Genomic DNA, 21,103 nt, shown 5'->3' on the forward strand with positions numbered 1-21,103 from the left:
AGTTTTTATTTGTGTTAAGATGTCTTTATTTGCCTTCATTTTGGTAGTATATTTTCTTGGGGCAAAGAATTAAAAGTTGGCAGTTATTTCTGGTCAGCACTTCAAGATTCCATTCGATTGCTCTCTTGCTTTTGTTGAGGCTGTTAGGAAGTTAGCTTCAGGCTTATTCTTCCTTTAGAAGTGATTGAATTTTTTCTGGCTGTTTTCAAGATTTTCTCTTTCCCTTTGGTATTCAGATGCTTAATTATGATGTGCCTGGGTATGGGTCGTTTTATATTTCTCCTGTTTGGTGTCAGTATAACTTCTTGAACCAGTGGATCCGTGTCTTTCATATATTTTTTTAGATATAACTGGTAGTTCTTGCCTCATGTCTCAGATATCTTTCTGAGACACCAATATAAAATAAGTTGCATGTTCTCTCAACAATTTTTATATATCTTCCCAGGCTTTTCATCCTTTCCATACTCATTACCTAAATATGACTATTTTCACTGACCTGTCTCTCAGTTTGCCAATTCCTGTATTCTTTCAAGCTGCTTTTGTTGAGTTTTAATTTCAGGTACTATATTTTTCATTTGAAAATTTTAATTTAATTGTGTTCTATAGATTCCAGTTTTGTATTGAAATTCTCCTTTCATCACATATTTTCTAAAATGACTTAATATTGTTTAGTTTTAAATTCCATACCCAGTTGCCCCATTATCTGGATTCCCTGTGAGTCAGAATTTATTATATGCAGTTTTTGCCCTTTTGATGTTTTGTCATTTGATTATTCTTTCTCAAGTGCCTGGTAATTTTGCTTGACTCTTGGATGTTGTATGTGAAGTAAATGTAGCATCTCTAAAGTCTGCCTTCCCCAGAGAGGTCCGGCTTTACCGAGCAAGGTGGGTTCTCAGGCTTTGGGGTGTCTAGTCTGTATCTAACTTCCTTTCTTTCCTGAGGATGTCCCCAAAGCATCCTCCCTGGTGGACCCCAGAGGTCCAGGGGTCTTGTCTTGTGAACCTGCAGCTTGGAGGTGGGGAAATGCCTGGGCTGTTAATTCAACACAGAAACTGCTGCAAGCACCAGGCCGCTGCCTTCAGCTCCTCAGTACGGCCTGTGCAATTAACTGACAAGTACCCTGAGGAGGGAAACTGCAGCTCGTATGGCTGAGCTTTCCGCTCTCTCAAGGCTCTTAGCTCCTCAAGTCCAGGATGCCTGATTGCTTCCCAGTACATTCAAATGCCTTTTGTTTTCCCCTACAGTTTTATAGTTCTTGAAGGTATATATATTGTGGTAACAGCCACTTTGTTATATAGCCAGAAGTTTCCCCAGGCAAACATTTTAAAACTGGGTTCCAAGTAAGTATAACTATCTTTCTAACAGTATAAAGTAGTTTTAAAGACATAGTTTTCTTTAACTATTAAACATGTAAACTATTTAGAGTATGATGTCAACAACCCCAAAATATAAATTAATTATTCATTGACCATAAATTACTTTTTTTTTTTTTTTTTTTTGTTCAACAAACCTCCTCTGGAGCGTATGTTCTGTCATTAGAAAGAACAGAATTGAGAATTTGGCCCAGCCATTCCCAGACTCAGTTGACTTAGACCAGTGGCCCCGGTCTTCTGATTTCTGAGTGCTACCTGTGATGTGGTAATGAATCGTCAGGGACATTTTGAGAATTAGAAATCACACAAAGACCTAAGAGACGGTGAGTGAACGCTTGTAATTATTATGTTTGCAAAGTTCTGGGTATTGCATTGGTGCTGGACTACCCAAAAATCCTCCTCATTTTAACCATCCTATTCTTTGCATCTTGCTATGTTCAAGTTTATTGTGAGGGGCCAGGAATTAGATGCTTCATGTCACTCCACTCTGGGCTCACAGCTCGTGTCTCACTCCATTGGTGCTATAATAAAGCCATAGAGTTCTCTGGGAGGTTTTGGCAGACCGTGGCGAGACTTCCAGTGGGGGTGGGGTTCTATTTACAATGAGGTATAAAGGTAATTTTAGGGAAGATCACCATACACTTGAGCAAATTAAGGGATTAGAAAAAGAGAGAATACAAGCATCCTGGTTGGGGGAGCCTCTGATTCCTGTACTCTGTCTTGATACCTGTTAGTGGGAGACAAGAGTTGACAAATCTTGCCTTCCAAAACTTGCTGTTTGCTACTGAGTGATATTTCCATAAATACCTTCCTAGGGAGACGTATTACTGGCACACCACTGTTTATACACATGGGTTCATTTAAATGTGCAAAGGCGGGAGGAACCGTCACCCATCCCTGTCCCCTGGGAGAGGGCCGAGGCTTTCAGGAGAACTGACCCCGTGCCTGGCCCCGTGGAGGGCGCGGCAGGGAACCAGCCCCGGGAGCACCTTTTGGAGACCAGCTGCCTGCCGCTGACTCCTGTAGGTCTCCAGTTAATTGAGGTGACGCGTCTGTACTGCAGGGTCAGGACGCACAAGCTTTCATTATTTTCTTCATTTACATCGATTAGAGTTATTATGAGCCTGGGGCTAGTCCCAACGTGTAAAACCAGAGCTGCCCCCAGTGAAGCTCAGCAAGCAGGAGGTGACAGCGTGGATCACGCCGACAGACAAGTGCAGAGCTCTTCCCTCAGCCCTAAGGAGGCGAGTGTTTGGCTGCCACGGCAGAAAATGAGCAAGTGGGTCATCCACTGAATCAAAGAGGCAGCAAACTTCATCCTTTTGAAAACTGAGAAAAGCAGAAAGTATGTCTTCTCAGAATTCCAATGGATCCCTAATTAGATCCACTGTGTGTGTGTGTGGGGGGGTTAATAAGAGGAAATACGCAGAAATATGCAATAAGAGTAAAAGAAACTCAAAAAGGGAGAGTAAAAGCGACAAAGCAGAATGTAGCCATGATCCCAGGGGACCCGTTCAGTTGCATTAAAGCGTCCCTTCCCCGAAATAGAAATGAAGGGAGACAGCCATGACGATGTGACTAGAATTTGGGTGGAAAACAGGAAAGTAGAGGGAATCCAGGTTGAATAATCTCAAAACAGCTGGGTTGCTGGTGTTATCCCTTTTTCCTGGTGTTTAAACCCAATCTCGGTGGACTCCACCTTGGTTAGGTGACTCTGCTTAGTCTTTTTGCCTCTTGACAGTTTAATGACCCACACAGTGAACATACGAACACGTTGAGTCTTCTGGTGTTCTCCCTTCCGACTTAGGATCTCTTCCCCCTTCTCTCTACATCAGCTCAGATTGTACCATGTGTAGCCAAGCTACTCATACCATGACAACGACAACTTTCCACTGCTTGTTTATTAATCTCTTTAGCAACCTCAGTTACTATGCATTTGCAGGAGGGACAAGGGGAAAACAGCACCACACTTCTAGATGTTTTTTGATATATGCATCCCATTATTAAGAGTAAGCATCTGAGGGGAGTAAAAATGACATCATTTCTTAAAATCAAACCAGATTTTGACCAAAAATCACAATAAGAATTGCATTTGTTTTCTAAATCCTGGACTGACCAGAACCTAACACAGCTCTAAGCTATTTTTTTCTTAAAAAAATACACTAGCTATCAAAAGAAATTAGTGAATGTCTATGCATCTGGCTTCAGAGCCTAACCCTTATACAAGTTTCCCAATGCATATCAGCAGCTGCAGAGAAGGCTCTTACCTGGAACTTTTGTTGATCATGTCTCCCAAAACACAGAGTTTATTCAACTCCAGTAAGCAGACAATCATGGGGGTCCACCAAGAGCAAGTGTGTGTTTGGGGGAACACAAAGAAAAGTGAAGCACAGGCCCTGTCTTCAAGGTAGTCAAATAGCTTTTTAAATGATTATAGTAGAAGGACCAATACATTCAATGATATCTCAGTTGTCAAAGATTTCACACTTTGCTAGGAGATGTTGGACTAGAAATATTAAATACCCCAAATGAGTTTGGTGACCAAGCCTCTGTAAGTGCTTTAAGACAGTTTACTAACAGAATGCACAAATAAATGAATTAATCTGGTGAAATGATAGTCTTCATAAAGAAAATTATATATTAGAGATCAATTTTAAAGGCTGAGCAAGACCTCCACAGGAATAGCCAAAAGGAACTGAATGGGGGTGCTCTGTGCATGGGAGAAGGGATTACAGCACCAAGCATTGGGGGTGAGGTTTGAGGATCCTAGTATGATCACGTGCTTAGTGCTGAGATCTGGTGAAAATAAAGGACAAGGCGAGTGGAAGGCAGATGGTAAAGGGACTCAAGTAGTTCTAGAAGTTTGATACAGTGCATGTATGCAGGTTATGCATTAATTATGATGTTAATGTTTTCATTTATTTATCTGTGCTTTCCTTTATTTCAACAATGACTTAAATAGATTAACATAGATAACACGTGGACTTTTGGTTTCAGCACCACATGCAAAGAATATGGAAGTGGTCGCTCCCAAACTTACAAGAAGGAAAAGCTGAACAAACTGAAAAGCAGTAACATTTTTTTTCTTGACTAATCAAAGAACTGTGTTTGTAAGACAAACCACAACCCTGAAATCTGTAGAAATGTGCAAATAAAGAGCCATGGCTGAAATGTGTTTCTCTGGAGCAGAAATCTCTGGAGCCATAAACAGGTAGAGACACATGAATAAGGACTCTGACACGTTACTGGGACCGAGTGTGGACCAGCTTGAGAGTGGGAAACTCTTCAGGCCACAGCATTAGGAAGACTAACAGACTCTCTCTGAGGAGACTTAGGGAAACCCACAGTTGAGAGGGAAAGCACATTTAGATACAGAAAACATTAAACACAGCCCACTCTTAGCCACATTAACATATAGCTTTACATTAAAAACTTTTTACCAAAATTCCTTTTACCTGAAACTTGATGACTGGCTTTCACAAAACAAATTACATGGTATATAAAAAGGCATTAGAAACACATTCTGAAGATACAAAGAAAGTACCAGAACCAGACTCATATATGACCCAGATGTTGGGATTATTAGGCAGGGAATTTCAAATAACTGTGGTTGTTATGTGATGAACTCTAATGAGAAAAGTGAACAACAGACAAGAACATATAGATAATGTATATAGAGAGACAAAGAATAAAAAAGGAAATTCTAGATATCAAAACACTGCAACAGAAATCAAGAATGTCTTTAATGGGCTCACTGGTAGACTGGGCATGGCCAAGGAAATAATTAGTGAGCTTGACTGTTGGTCAATAGAAATATCTCAAACTGAAAAACAAAGGGAAAAAAAAGTTAAAAAAAAAAAAGAATGTCCAACGTGGCAATTTCAAAAGGTGTAAGATATACATAACTGGAATATCAGAAGGCAAGAAAGAGAAAATGTAGTAAAATAAGTAATTGAAGTAATAATGGCTGAAAACTTGTCAAAAGAATGACAGATACCAAATGAAAGATCCAGGAAGCTCAAAATATCAATAAGGAATTAAAAAAAGAAAATTAACCAAGGCATATCATATTCAAACTACAGAAAACCAAAGACAAGGAGAAAACCTTGAAATAATCCAGAGGGGGAAAAGCACAGGAACAAGACAAGAATTACAGTGGACTTCTCATTGAAACCATGCAAGGAAGATGAGAATGGAGAGACAAATGTAATGTGCTGAAAAGTGGTTCCAGTTAACAAAGTCGGTGACATAAGATACTTCAGGGTGCCATTCCCCTAAATAATCTTTGAGTAACAAGCAAAAACTGGCAGAGCTATTTTCCTCTGAATTCTGGAAAATAGTTAAAGAGTTACAATAATTGAGCAAGGGCAAAAATCAAGAAAACACACCATTAAAATATGGTAGGGGAAGTCCATGGTACACTTGCTACCCCACCTCCTTTGATGCAGCGTGGAGCCAGCTTTCACTCCCATTGTGGGTCCTCCACCCAGCTCTGGAGGGAGTAGAATAACCCTTATGAACATACCCTTGTGTCTAAATGTGGCAGCCTGAAAGACCAAACCAGAAACACATCTCTGGCTTGACCTTTCAGGGCTTAAATTTTAGGCACAAGCAGGTTGTGGAGAGATGTAGAAAAGTAAGAAACAGTTAAGTCAAAGTGGCCTGGGGAAAAGGATTACCTGCATTGAGTCATACAAGGGAGCACTCTGCAGGGAGAGAAAGCGTATTTCATGGGGGTGAGGGAGCATTTGAATGCCTGTAAATGGGGGAATTCCAAGGGCCCCAAGCACAAGCACAGGACAAGACGCAGGCTCAGAAATAACAGAAAGGACCTTGTACTTCCCATTTGTCTCAGGCTGATCTTCTTGATAGGAGGGCTAAGCTCTGAATGAGAACACCAGCCAATGAAAAGGCAATTTGCAAAGACTGTGAAAGGCTGTACTTATTTTTAAATGTGGTTGCTTGTTTTTATTAATCATTTGCACCCAAGGAAATGTCTGTCATACCACTAGCTGCATACAAATTTAGGAACACACAGGTCAGGGATTAAATGCCAGGGCTAACACTTAAAAATGTTAAAAGGTACAGTATGCAACAAAAGCTTACAGGACAAACAAAGAAAAAGGAAATTATGGCCCATCCAAAGGAACAAGATAAAAATCCAGAAACAATCAATGAAGAAGACCAGACTTTGGACATACTAGACAAAGACTTTTACAAAATAGGATCCTCAATATTCTCAGAGAGATAAAGGAAAACACAGAGAAAGAACTAAAGTTATCAGGACAAAATGAATGAACAATATAAGAATCTCAATAAAGAGATAAAAATGTTAAAAGGAACCAAACTCTAGACAATAAAAACTGAAATGAAAATGCCCTAGAGTTTCAACAACAGGTTGGAGCTAGCAGAAGAAGTAATCAGTGAACTCAAAGACAAGGCAATAGAAAAGCTTCAGGCTGAGAAGCAGAAAGAAAAAAAAGTGAATAGAGCCTAAGAGACCTATGGGATACCATTAAGTGCAACAATACGTGCATTATCTCATTGAAGGAGAAGAAAGAAGGGGACAGAAGGAATATTCAAAGAAAGAATAGTGGAAAACTCCCCAAATTTAATGGAAGACATGAATATGAACATTCAAGAATCCCAACAAATCCCAAACAGGATAAACTTGAAGAGAACCAAACCAGACACATAGTAGTCAGACTGTCAAGTGCTAAGGACAAGAAGAGTGTTCTAAAAGCTGCAAGAGAAAAGTAAAATGTTATATACAGAGAATGCCAATAAAATTACATTCCAATTTCTTAGAAACTATGATGCAAGAAGGCAGTGGTATGAAATATTTAAAGTGCTGAAAGAACACAACTGCCAACCAGGAATTTAATATCTGGTGAGGATGTCTTTCAAAAATGAAGGAAAGGTTAAGATATCCCCAAATAAGCAAATGCTAAGGGAGTTTGTCACCACTAGATTGGTCCTAAAAGTAATAAAGGGACTTCTTTAGACCTAGAGGAAAGGACATTAGATAGTGGTTCAAAGTGGCATAAAGAATAATCCTCTAATAAAGTTATCCATATCATTAATTATAAATGCTAGTACTATTCTACTGTAGTTTTGTTAAGTGCCTCTACATTTTACTTATTACAGGCTCTAAAATGTAAACATATGAAAAGTAATGACAAATACATGGTTTTGGACATACAATGCATAAAGATATAATTTCCAAATAATAAAACAAAAAGGTGGGTACTGGAGGGGTATAGGAACAATGTATGTATATGTCATTGAATTTAAGTTGGTATCAAATCAAACATGATTGTTACAGACTTAGGATGCTAAATTTAAGCTCTATGGTAACCAAAAAGAAAATATACGGTGTATTAGTTAGGGTTCTCTAGGGAGACAGAATCAACAAGATACACCTGTAGATGGAAGATTTTATAAAAGTGTCTCATGCAACATGGGGATGCATGAGTCCAAATTCCATAGGGCAGGTGGTGAACTGGCAACTCTGATGAAGGTGTTTGATGAACTCCTCAGGAAATGCTTTGCTGGTCAGCTGAAGAAGAAGTGACGGTCCTCTATCTTTCTCCCTTAAAAGTCTTCAACTGACTGGATTAAATCCAGCTGATTGAATTCTCTCACTGAGGAAGGCATGCCCTTCATTGATGTAATCAGGCACAGCTGCAGCCAACTGACTGACAATTTAATAAACCAGCCTTCTGGTTTATTAACCAGCCACAAATGTATTTGCAACAACAGTTAGGCCAGTGCTTGCTTGACCAGACAGCTGGGTACCATCACCTGGCCAAGTCGACACATGAACCTAACCATCACAGTCCACCCCTTGTCAACTTGGCAGTTATGCACATCATCTAAAACCATACTTTATCTCTAAGTAGAAAACAATAACAGACATATATTTCACCTAACAATACTCTGCTATCTTGCATACAACTGGAAGCGCACTAAATCTCTCCAGAATAGGGTGCAAGTCCTTGGGTAACATTGACTCTTAAACTTGATTTCTTTAACTTAAATACTGTGACTTGAACAATATAACTTATGTCATATGAAAAGGGGTTAAGATAGAGAAGAAAACAAAGATATTTGCTTTATGGACAAATACATACACACCCATAACAAACCAAGGAGGAACTGTTCTTGCCATCACAGTCCTCATTTCTGTTAACTGGTCACATGGCCATAGTTCATATTTATCACTACTTTCTTCCACTACCTATCCCATGTTCCCTTTACCCTCAGCAAACACTTCAGCTGGCTGTGGTTCTTTGCCTGGGGGTGGGGTGGTGACCCAAACCTTCATTCTTGAAGTTTCTTGGCCATTGATAGTCCTGGCTGGATTGCATTGTTGCAGTTTTCCATTGACTTTAATCACAGAGCATGTGTACTGGTTTGTATATATTATGATCCCCAGAAAAAGCCATGTTCTTTGATGCAATCATGGTGGGGGGCAGATACATCAGTGGGGATTAAGTTGGAACATTTGGATTAGGTTGTTTCCATGGAGATGTACCCCACCCAACTGTGGGTGATAAGTCTGATTGGATAATTTCTATGGAGGTGTGGCTCCACCTGTTCAGCATTGGCCTTGATTAGTTTACTAGAGCACTATATAAGCTCAGGCAGAAGGAGTGAGCTTGCTACAGCCAAGAGGGACACTTCAAAGAATGCACAGGAGCTGAGAGAGGAACTGCAGTTTACAGAGACATTTTGGAGACAGCCTTTGAAAGCAGACTTTTGCTCTGGAGAAGCTAAGAGAAGACAAACACCCCAAGAGCTACTGAGAGTGACATTTTGGAGAGAAGCTAAAGCCTAGAGAGGAACATCCTGGGAAAAAGCCATTTTTGAAACCAGAACTCCAGAGCAGACACCAGCCATGTGCCTTCCCAGCTAACAGAGGTTTTCCGGACACCATTGGCCATCCTCCAGTGAAGGCACCTGATTGTTGATGTGTTACCTTGGGCACTTTATGGCCTTAAGACTGTAACTGTGTAACCAAATAACCCCCCTTTTATAAAAGCCGATCCATTTCTGGTGTTTTGCATTCTGGCAGCATTAGCAAACAGGAACAGCATGGTAGTACTGAGACACCCTAGAGGAGCTCCTGTATTCCAGGAAAACTCTTCTTTACCTACAGTGTGTAGTTGCAGTGCTATTTCCCTGTGATAGTCAGGATCAATCACCCCAGCCAGTGCAGTAATCCCCTTCCTTGACTGTTGATTCAGAGGCATAAGAAGCCCAAAGTGGCCAGCTGGCGGTCTTAACTTCCAGTTCAATGGGATTATTGTTGTGTTTCTTGGTGGAAGCACTCCTCCTATTGGATTTAAGAGTCGTTGACCAGCAGAGCTTAAGGTTGCAGGGACAGGAAGCAAAAATTTCCCTAGTGATCACTAGGAGTGATAGTGAGTGGTGCCACTCCTGTTTCCATCCCTTGATTCCTGGACCCATGAATCCTGGCTATGGAAGACACAGCCCATAGAGTAGACACTGATTCAGAGCATATAAAGACTCCTGGAGAACACTACCCCAGACCTGAAAGGTATTGCCATCTAGTTGACACCATAATTGAGTCTTCAACAGGCCATTCCGCTGTTCTATCAACCCAGCTGCCTCTGGGTGATGGGGAACATGGTAAGACCAGAGAATTCCATGAGCATGTGCCCATCCCCTCACTTCATTTGCTGTGAAGTGGGTTTCTTGTTCAGAAGAAATGCTGTGTGGAATACCATGATGGTGGATGAGGCATTCTGTAAGTCCACGGATTGTAGTTTTGACAGAAGCATGGTGTGCAGGGAAGGCAAACCCATATCCAGAGTATGTATCTATTCCGATGAGAACAAATTGCTGCCCCTTCCATGGTGGAATTGGTCCAATGTAATAAACCTGCCACCAGGCAGCAGGCTGATCACCTCAGGGAATGGCGTCATATCGGGGACTGAGTGTGGGTCTCTGCTGCTGGCAGATTGGACACTCAGCAGTGGCTGTGGCCAGGTCGGCCTTGGTGAGTGGAAGTCCATGTTGCTGAGCCCATGCATAACCTCCATCCCTACCACCATGACCACTTTGTTCATGAGCCCATTGGGCAATGATAGGGGTTGCTGGGGAAAGAGGCTGACTGGTATCCACCGAACAGGTCATCTTATGCACTTGGTTATTAAAATCTTCCTTTGCTGAAGTCACCCTCTGGTGAGCATTCACTTGGGACACAAATATCTTCATGTTTTTTGCCCACTCAGAAAGGTCTATCCACATAACTCTTCCTCAGACTTCTTTGTAACCAATCTTCCAATCATGTTCCTTCCAAGTCCCTGACCATCCAGCTACACTGTTAGCAACAGCCCATGAATCAGTATACAGACGCACCTCTGGCCAGTTCTCTTTCCCAGCAAAGTGAACAACCAGGTGCACTGCTTGAAGTTCTGCCCACTGGGAGGATTTCCCCTCACCACTGTCCTTCAGGGACATCCCAGAAAGGGGCTGCAGTGCTGCAGCTGTCCACTTTTGGGTGGTGCCTGCATATCACATAGAACCATCTGTAAACCAGGCCTGAGTTTTCTCTTCCTCAGTCAACTGATTGTAAGAAACTCCCCAAGATGCCATAGCTGTGGGCTGGGAAAGAGAAGATAAGGTGGAAGGAGTGGGGGCCCTGGGCCTTTGGGCCATTTCCTCATGTAACTTACTTGTGCCTTCAGGACCCCCTTAAGTCCTCTCTCACATATACCATTTTCATTTTATGATGGAGTGTTGCTGTGCAAGCCCAACTTTATGGCTTGGTGGGTCATGAAAAGAATTAGAAGCATCCCTCAAGCCATTTACCTCAGGATATTCCATTGCAGTTTCATCTCCTGAAACAGGATTAATCCCTCCAGGCAGAGGAGTGAGGGCTGCTTCCTCAGGGGAGGTGATTACAGGATTAGTAGGCACTGAAGGGTTGATCTCTTTAGGTGGCGGTTGGATGGCAGGCTCCTCAGGGCAGACTGGAGATGGGGAAGCTGTTTCCTCAAAGCAGGCTGGAGGTGGGGTGCTGTTTCCTCAGGACAGACCACTACGGGTATATCTAGCAAAGACTCAGCAGAATCCAGGGTTCCAGTGTCCTCACTACCATTATTATCAATCCATATGTTCCCATCCGAAGTTTCAGGATCCCATTCTTTTCCAATCAGTGCCTTTACTTTAACAGCAAAAACCCTGTGAGGTTGAGAATTTAGTTTATGTTGTAAATCTGCTACTTGCACAATGAGACTCTGGGTCTGGTTTTCAGAAATCTCTAGTCCGCAACCACAGGAAATAAGATTTTCTTTCAGGGTGCACACAGAAACTTTTACATGTGTCATATGGTGCTTAAGTTTCAAATTTGAAGCCTTTAGCTCGTCCCTTTCTCTTATAACTTTATCCAGCATATCTAAGAGCAAGCAACCAAAACCTTTGTACCTCTTAACTTTGCAAAACTCAGTTAAGGTGTCAAAAACACTGTCTCCCAGAGCCTTGCTTCATGCAAGAGTATGATTAGGTGAATCAAATGGTGGTATTTTGCATATCTCCATTGCCAACTCATGCCATGGACTGTAAGTGCCATCTTGGTTATTGGAAATGGAGTCATCAGTGCCTTTGAATCCAATCAGAGTAGAAAACCAATTGTAAAAGCCCATTTTAAGTTTCTACTTCTCAAGAACCACTCCTGGCACCAAGCTGTATTAGTTAGGGTTCTCTAGGGAAACAGAATCAACAAGAGATATCTGTAGATATAAGATGTTATAAAAATGTCTCATGCAACTGTGGGGATGCAGGAATACAAATTCCGTAGGGCAGACAGTGAACTGGCAACTCCGATGAAGGTGTTCAATGAACTCCTCAGGAAAGGCTTCACTGGCTAACCAAAGAAGAAGTGAAGGTCCTCTATCTTTCTCCCTTAAAAGTCTTCAACTGACTGGATTAAAACCAGCTAATTGAATTCTCTCATGGAGGAAGACACACCCTTTGTTGTTGTGATCAGTCACAGCTGCAGTCAATTGACTAATGATTTAATAAACCAGCCTTCTGGTTTATTAACCAGCCACGAATGTCCTTGCAGTAACACTTAGGACAGTGCTTGCTTGACCAGACAGCTGGGCACCATCACCTGCCCAAGTTGACACATGAACCAACCATCACATATGGTAAATATTTACAGAAGGAAATGATAAGGAATCCAAAATGGTATACTACAAAATTTTAAATAAATATGAAAATAGGCAGTATTGGAAGAATTGAGAGAAAGAAAAGGTATAAGACTTACAAAAAACAAGTGAAAATGGCAGAAGAAAGTCCTACATTATCAGCAGTTGCTTTAAATGTAAATGGATTAAACTCTTCAGTCAAAAAGGAGAGACTGGCAGCATGGTTTAAAGAGCAAGACACAAACATGTGCTGTTTATAAGACACACATGTTAAGTTCAAAGACACAAGACACACATGTTAAGTTCAAAGACACAAATAGGCTGAAACAGAAACAAGGGGGAAAAGACAATACAGCATGCAAATAGAAACCAAAGGAGAGCTGGGGTAGCTATATTAATATCAAATAAAATAGAACTTAAGTTAAAAAATGTTACAGGGGACAAAGAAGGTAATTATATACTGATAAAAGGGTCAATTCAACAAGAAGACAGAAACATTATAAAGATAAATGCACCTAATGGCAAGTCCCAAAATATATGAAGCAAATAACAGATTTGAAGTTAGGAAGAGATGGTTCTACGTTAATAATAGGAGATTTAAATATATCACTTCAAAATGGATAGATTATCTAGACAGAAGATCAATAAGAAAATAGAAGAATTCAATGACAGTATAAACCAATTATACATATCAGGCATATATGTATACATAGCACTTCAGCCAAAAGCAGCAGAATACACATTCTTCTATAGTATGCATGGGTTGTTCTTGAGGATATACCATATGCAAGGTAAAAAGTAAGCATAAGTAAAAGTAAGCAGGAGTACCTATATTAATTTAAAACAAAGCAAAATTCAGAGCAAGTAAAACAAACAGAGTTAAAGAGGGATATTACAAAATGAAAAAGGGGTCAATTTTCAAATACAATCTAACAATTTTTAACATGTATGTTGCTGACAACTGAATGTCCCAATACATGAAACAAAAAGTGATAGAACTGCAAGACGTACACAAATCCACTACTGTTGCTGGAGATGTCAATACCCCAGTTTAATAATTAATAGAAAATTGGGCAGAAATCAGAAAGAAAATCACTAATGATATAATTAACCTGAACAGCACTATCAGTTAATTTGATCTAATTGACATTAATGAATGATCCATCTAATTAAAGCAGAATACACTTCCTTCTTCAGCTTGCATAGGACATTCAACAAAAAGATCAGATTGTAACAAATTAAGAAATCATACAAATTAAGAAATCATACAAATTAGAAACCCTATAAACATATTCTCAGATGACAAAGGAATTAAAGTATAGATCAGTAAAGTAATATTGGACAATTCCCAATATTTAGAGATTCAACAACAGACTTTTAAATAAATTGAAGAATTTTAAATAGAATTATCAAGAGAAGTTAAACCTTATGTTGAACTAAGTGAAAATTAAAATACACCTTATCAAAATGTGTGGGATGATTCAAAATCATTGCCCAGAGGGAAATTTATGCCATTAATTTAATGTATTAGAAAAAATACAAAGAGCTAAAATCAATACTCTAAACCTTAACAATAAAAACATCAGTGAAATTGAAAATAGGAAATTAATATAGAAAATCAATGACATTAAAAGCTGGTTCTATGAAAAGACCAATAAAATTGATGAACCTCTAGCAAGGTTAACAAAGAAACAATGATACAAATTACCAAATCAAGAAGGAAAGAAAGGTTATCACTACTCACCATGGGCATTAAAAAATAAGAAATGAATACTGTCAGCACTATGCCCACAAACTGAAAATTAGTTGAAATGGGTCATTTCCTTGAAAGATAAAAACTACTGTAACAAGGAGAAATAGATAACCTGAATAGGACTATATCTAGTCAAAAAACTGAATCAGTAATTAAATTTTTAAAAGAGGACTCATCAGATGCAGATGGTTTCACCAATTAACTCTACCAACCATTTAAAGAAGAAATGATAGCAATGCTCCACAGTCTTTTCTAGAAAACAGAACTCTTCTTAGCTCATCTACAAAGCCAGTATCAACCTACCCAAAATCAGATAATTACATTATAAGAAAGCAAATCTTGTAATTTACCAATATCTCAGATGAACATAGGTGCAAGAATCCTCAACAAAATATTAGCAAATGGAATCCAACAATGTACAGCACAAATGATACATCATAATCAAGTAGAATTTATTACAGGAATTCAAGGCTATTTCAACATTAGAAAATAGTTTGAAGTAATCTACCACTTCAACAAGTCAAAGAAAAATAATATCATCATATAAATCAATGGAGAAAAACATTTGGCAAAATCCAACCGTCATTCATGACAGAAACTCACAGCTAATCAGGAAGAGAGGAGAATTTCCTCAACTTGGTAAAGAACATCTACAAGAAGCCTGCAACTAAAATCCCACTTAATGGTGAAAAATTGCATGCTTCCCCCTCAGTTTGAAAATACATCAAGGATGCCCTCTTTCACCATTCATATTCAACACTGTACTGGGAATCCTAGCCAGCATAATAAGGCAAGAAAAGGAATTAATTAATGTACAGATTGAGAAGAAAGGAATAAAACTGCCTTTATTTGCAGATGACATGACTATATATGTGGGACAGCTCAAATAATTGACCAAAATAAACTCTGAATGAATAAGCAATATAGCAAGGTCACAGGATACAAAATTAATATACAAAATACAATTGCTTCCCTATACGCCATCTATGTTAGTTTGCCCAGGTAATGATCTTCAATTACTAAGTATCACAGGGTAGTTGGCTTAAACAATGGGAATTGGTCTCACAGTTTTGGAGTCTAGGAGTCCAAAATCAAGGTGCTAGGAGGACTGTTTTCTCTCAAGTCTGTAGCACTCTGAAGGTGGCTCGCCAGCAACCCATAGCACAATCTCTGCCTCGGTCAAGTGGCCATTGGTCTCCGTCCCTTCCTCCTGAGTTCTGCTGTGTCCAGATCTCCTCTGCTTATGGGGACACCAGCCACATTGAATTAAGGATGACCCTTTTTCAGTTTGGCCCAACTAATAATATCTTCAAAGATCCTATTTAAAAATGGGTTCACATTCAAAAATCTGGGTGTTCAGACGTGAACATGTCTTTGTGGGAGACATGATACATCCATAACACCATCAATGAACAACTGGGATTTGAAATTTATAAACAAGACAAAAAAGCACCATTTACAATAACATCCAGGAAAATAAAATATTTAAATGTAACCTGACAAAATATGCACAAGATCTATTATATGGAAATCTAAAAAACTCTGTTAAAAAGAATAAAAATTTTAATTTAATGGAGAGGTATTCCATAGTCATGTTTTGGAAGACCTGATATTGTTAAGATGTCAATTCTTCCCAACCCGATGTATACATTCAATGTAATCTCAATCAAAACCCCAGCAAGCTAGGCTAACAAAAAAAAAAAAGAGAGAGAGCAGATGCAAATAAACGCAATCAGAAATGGGAAAGGAAATGTAACTACCGACCCTGCAGAAATTAAGGAGATAATCAGAAGATACTATGAGCAACTATATGCTAACAAACTAGACAACTGTTCTAGTTTGCTAATGCTGTAGAATGCAAAACACCAGAGATGGATAGGCTTTTATATAACGGGGGTTTATTTCACTACACAGTTACAGTCTTAAGGCCACAAAGCATCCAAGGTAACACATCAGCAATTGGGTACGTTCACTGGAGGATGGCCAATGGCGTCTGGAAAACCTCTGCTAGCTAGGAAGGCAGATGGCATCTGCTCCAAAGCTCTGGCCTCAAAACGGCTTTCTCCCAGGACGTTTCTCTCTAGCAAGCTTGCTTCTCTTCAAAACATCACTCCCAGCTGCACTCAGTTCCTCTCTTTGAGTCAGCTCATTTATATAGTTCCACTGATCAAGGCCCACCCTGAATGGGCGGGGCCACGCCTCCATGGGAACAGCTCATCAGTATCATTACCCACAGCTGGGTGGGGCACATTCCAAGCAAATCTAACCAGCACCAAAATGTCTGTCCCAGAAGACTACAAAGACAATGGCATTTGGGGGACACAATACATTCAAACCGGAACAAGAACTTAGATGAAATGGACAACTTCCTAGAAAAGCATAAACAACCAACATTAACTCAAGAAGAAATAGATGACCTCAACAAACCAATCACAAGTAAAGAGATTGAGTCAGTCATCAAAAAGCTCCCAAAAAGGAAAAGCCCAGGACCAGATGGTTTCACATGTGAATTCTACCAAGGATTCAAGAACAAATTAGTACTAATCCTGCCCAAACTCTTCAAAAAAATTGAAGAAGAGGGAAAGCTACCTGACTCTTTCTATGAAGCCATCATCACCCTAATACCAAAACCAAACAAAGATACTATAAAAAAAAGAAAATTATAGACCAATTTCTTTAATGAACATAGATACAAAAGTCCTCAACAAGATACTCACAAATTGAATCCAGCAGCACATTAAAAGAATTATACACCACGACCAGGTGGGATTTATTCCAGGTATGCAAGGCTGGTTCAACACAAGAAAATCAATTAATGTAATACACCACATCAATAAATCACAGCAGAAGAACCACATGATCATCTTGATTGATGCAGAAAAGGCATTTGACAAAATTCAACATCCTTTCCTGATGAAAACACTTCAAAGGATAGGAATAGAAGGGAACTTTTTCAATATAATAAAGGCAATATATGAAAAACCCACAACTAACATCACACTCAATGGGGAGAGACTGAAAGCTTTTCCTCTAAGATCAGGAACAAGACAGGGATGCCCACTATCACCATTGTTATTCAACATTGTGCTGGAAGTTCTAGCTAGAGCAATTAGGCAAGAAAAAGAAATAAAAGGCATCCAAATTGGAGAGGAAGAAGTAAAACTTTCACTATTTGCAGATGACATGATTCTATTTGTAGGAAATCCAGAAAAATCTACAGTAAAGCTACTAGAACTAGTCAATGAATACAGCAAAGTAGCAGGCTACAAGATCAACATGCAAAAATCTGTAGTGTTCGTATAGACAAGTAATGTGCAACAAGAGGAGGAAATCAAGAAAAAAATCCCAGTTACAATAACAACCAAAAGAATCAAGGATTTAGGAATAAACTTAACCAAGGACACAAAAGACCTTTACATAGAAAACTATAAGAAACTGTTAAAGAAATTGAACAAGACATGAAAAAATGGAAGAACATACCATGTTCATGGATTAGAAGACTAAATATAGTTAAGATGGCAATTTTACCTAAACTGATTTACAGATTCAATGCAATACCAATTCAAATCCCAACAACTTACTTTACAGAAATAGAAAAACCAATAAGTAAATTTATTTGGAAGGGTAAGGTGCCCCGAATAGCCAAAAATATCTTGAGAAAGAGGAATGAAGTGGGAGGTCTCACACTACCTGACTTTGAAGCATATTACAAAGCTACAGTGCTCGAAACAGCATGGTACTGCCATAAGGACAGATATACTGATCAATGGAATTGAATTGAGTGTTCAGAAGTAGACCCTCACATCTACGGACAACTGATCTTTGATAAGGCAGTGGAGCCGAAGCAACTGGGAAAGAGCAGCCTGTTCAATAAATGGTGTTTGGAGAACTGGATATCCATTTCCAAAAGAGTGAAAGAGGATGTCCATCTCACACCTTATACCAAAATTAACTCAAAGTGGATCAAAGACCTAAACATTAGCACCAAGACCATAAAACTCCTAGAAGAAAATGTAGGGCAATATCTTAAAGATCTTGTGATAGGAGGTGGTTTCTTAGATCTCACACCTAAGGCACAAGCAACCAAAGAACAAATAGACAAATGGGATCTCCTCAAAATTAAACACTTTTGTACATCAAAGGACTTTGTCAGAAAAGTAAAATGGTAACCTACACAATGGGAGATGATATTTGGAAACCACATATCAGATAAGGGTTTAATATCCCGAATATATAAAGGAATCCTGCATCTCAATAACAGAAAGACAAACAATCCAATTAAAAAATGGGCAAAAGACATGAATAGACATTTTTCTGAAGAGGAAATACAAATGGCTCAAAAACATATGAAAAGATGCTCAACTTCACTGGCTGTTAAGGAAATGCATATCAAAACCACAATGAGATATCATCTCACACCTACCAGAATGGCCATTATCCAAAAAAACAGAAAATGGAGAGGATGTGGAGAAAGAGGCACACTTATTCATTGTTAGTGGGAATGTAGAATGGTGCAACCACTCTGGAAGACAGTGTGGAGGTTCCTCAGTAAGCTAAATATAGATTTACCATATGACCCAGCTATTGCATTGCTGGGTATATACTCAGAGGAACTGAAACTTAGGACACAAACAGACACTTGTAAACCGATGTTTATTGCAGCATTATTCACAATTGCCAAGAGATGGAAACAGCCCAAATGTCCATCAAAGGACGAGTGGATAAACAAACTGTGGTATATACACATGACGGAATATTATGCAGCTGTAAGACAGAACAAAGACATGGATCATGTAATAATGTGGATGAACCTTGAGGACATTATGTTGAGTGAAGTTAGCCAGAAACATAAGGACAGATTCTGTATGGTCTCAGTAATATGAACAGACATTAATGAACAAACTTTGGGAGTTAAAAGCTGACAACACAGGTGACCAGGAGATAGAAAGAGGGCAGAGACCAGCCATTTTATGCTGAAGGACTACAGAATGTTTGGGACTGATTGCATAGATCCAGAAATAGATAGCATAATACTGTGTGATGGTAACACGGTATTGTAAGTACACTGAACAAAGATGTCTGTGAGTAAAGCTGAAAGAGGTGGGATAGGAGAATGTATGACACCAGAGGTAAAGATAGATGATAAAGACTGGGACTGTATAACGTGGCAAAAACTGGAGTGGCCAATGACTGTTATTAAATATACAAATATAAAAATGTTTTTGCATGTGGGAAAGCAAATGAATGTCAACCATGTAGAGAGTTGAAAAGGGGTTGGTATTCAGGAAAAAACATAATCAAAGCAAACTGGAGTCTATGGTCAACAGTGACATTGTAATATACCTCCATTAAATGTAACAAAGGCAATACGCCAATGCTAAATGTATATGAGGGGGATATAGGGGAGGAATATGGGATTCTTGGTAGTGGTGTTATTTGCTGTCCTTACTAGTATATTGTATTGTATGACATGTTATTTTTCTTTTTATCATTATTTTTTATTGCTAAAAAAAACATTTTTTCTTGTAGTAATCAATATGTTCAAGTGCTGATTGTGGTGATAAATGTACAACTTTGCGGTCGCAGTTGACTCGTCTGGGGGGGGGGGTGGCGGCCGGTTGCTAAATCCTAGGCTCCTAGGCTTGCTCTGAGGGTACCGGCGGCGGGGGCTCTTTCCCGGAGGCGAGGGCGAGGCGGGGGACTTGGCCAGGTCCCCGGCGGGGGGGCGTGCAAGGTGTGGAGGGTGGCGAAAAAGAACAGGCAGGACACGGTTCTTTTAGGGTAATAGAAGAAAACTAAGAGAGAGCTTTATTAGGCGAGAGCACAAGCTTATATTGGGCGATTAGAGGGCGGGGTAGCTGTAGAGGTCGAAGGCTTGGATTGGTTCGGAGAGGGGGCGGAGGTTGATAGACAAGGGGCGGGAGTTATTCTGGTAACTGCGCATGCGCACTGACGGTGGGGGAGTTGCTCTGGCAATGGGGAGTGTCAGGGGCAAGATAAGGGGGTGGGGAAAAGGCGGTTCCCTCCGGCAAGCCTCCCCTAACGGTGGTATTTTGGGTGAGGAAATGGGGCCTGCCTCCGGCTCCACTTTCCCAGGCCTGGGGGGCTGTGGAGGGCGCTGTCGCCCGTGCCCACCACCCTCCCCAGGGGCTGATCAGGTCCCCCAGCCCAGGCCCGCCAAGTCGAAGCACGTGATCAGTATCCCGCACAACTTTATGATGATACCATGAACAACTGATGTACACTGTGGATAAATGTATGGTATGTGAATCCAACTCTATAAAATTGTAGGAAAATATATATATAGGAGTAAAAGTGTTGGAGAAAACATGGTGAGAGGGATGATGCCTCACCAATATGGACTAACTACAATGTGTAAACTCAGAATTGAATTTTAGAACATAGCCTAACGTGGGCATAATAATTGTAATAGTCCCTAGATTGTAAGCTCTTACAGCAGTTAACTCTATCCCTGAATTGTAATGCTTATCTCTAAACTTTGAGATGCTGATCCCCTAGCGTATAACCTGATTGGTCTCTGGAACAATGCATATCTCTGAGATACCTGAAACTCAGAGCTAGAGCTCGGCAGATATGAATGTCAGTATTAGTGCATACAGCCAATGTCAAAAAAAAAAAAAAAAAAAAAGCTGAAAAAGAGCCCAGACTTCAATTAGTGATATGAATGAAGCAGGTCTGGTTAAGACCAGGGCAAGCCAGGCCAAAGGGTAAAGGTTGAAACTGATTGTGTTTAAAAACTTCAACTTCTATATGGGACCAAGGGAAGAGATATCTAT

Source organism: Choloepus didactylus, chromosome 11 (genome assembly GCF_015220235.1).
Source record: "Choloepus didactylus isolate mChoDid1 chromosome 11, mChoDid1.pri, whole genome shotgun sequence".
NCBI lineage: Eukaryota > Metazoa > Chordata > Mammalia > Pilosa > Megalonychidae > Choloepus > Choloepus didactylus.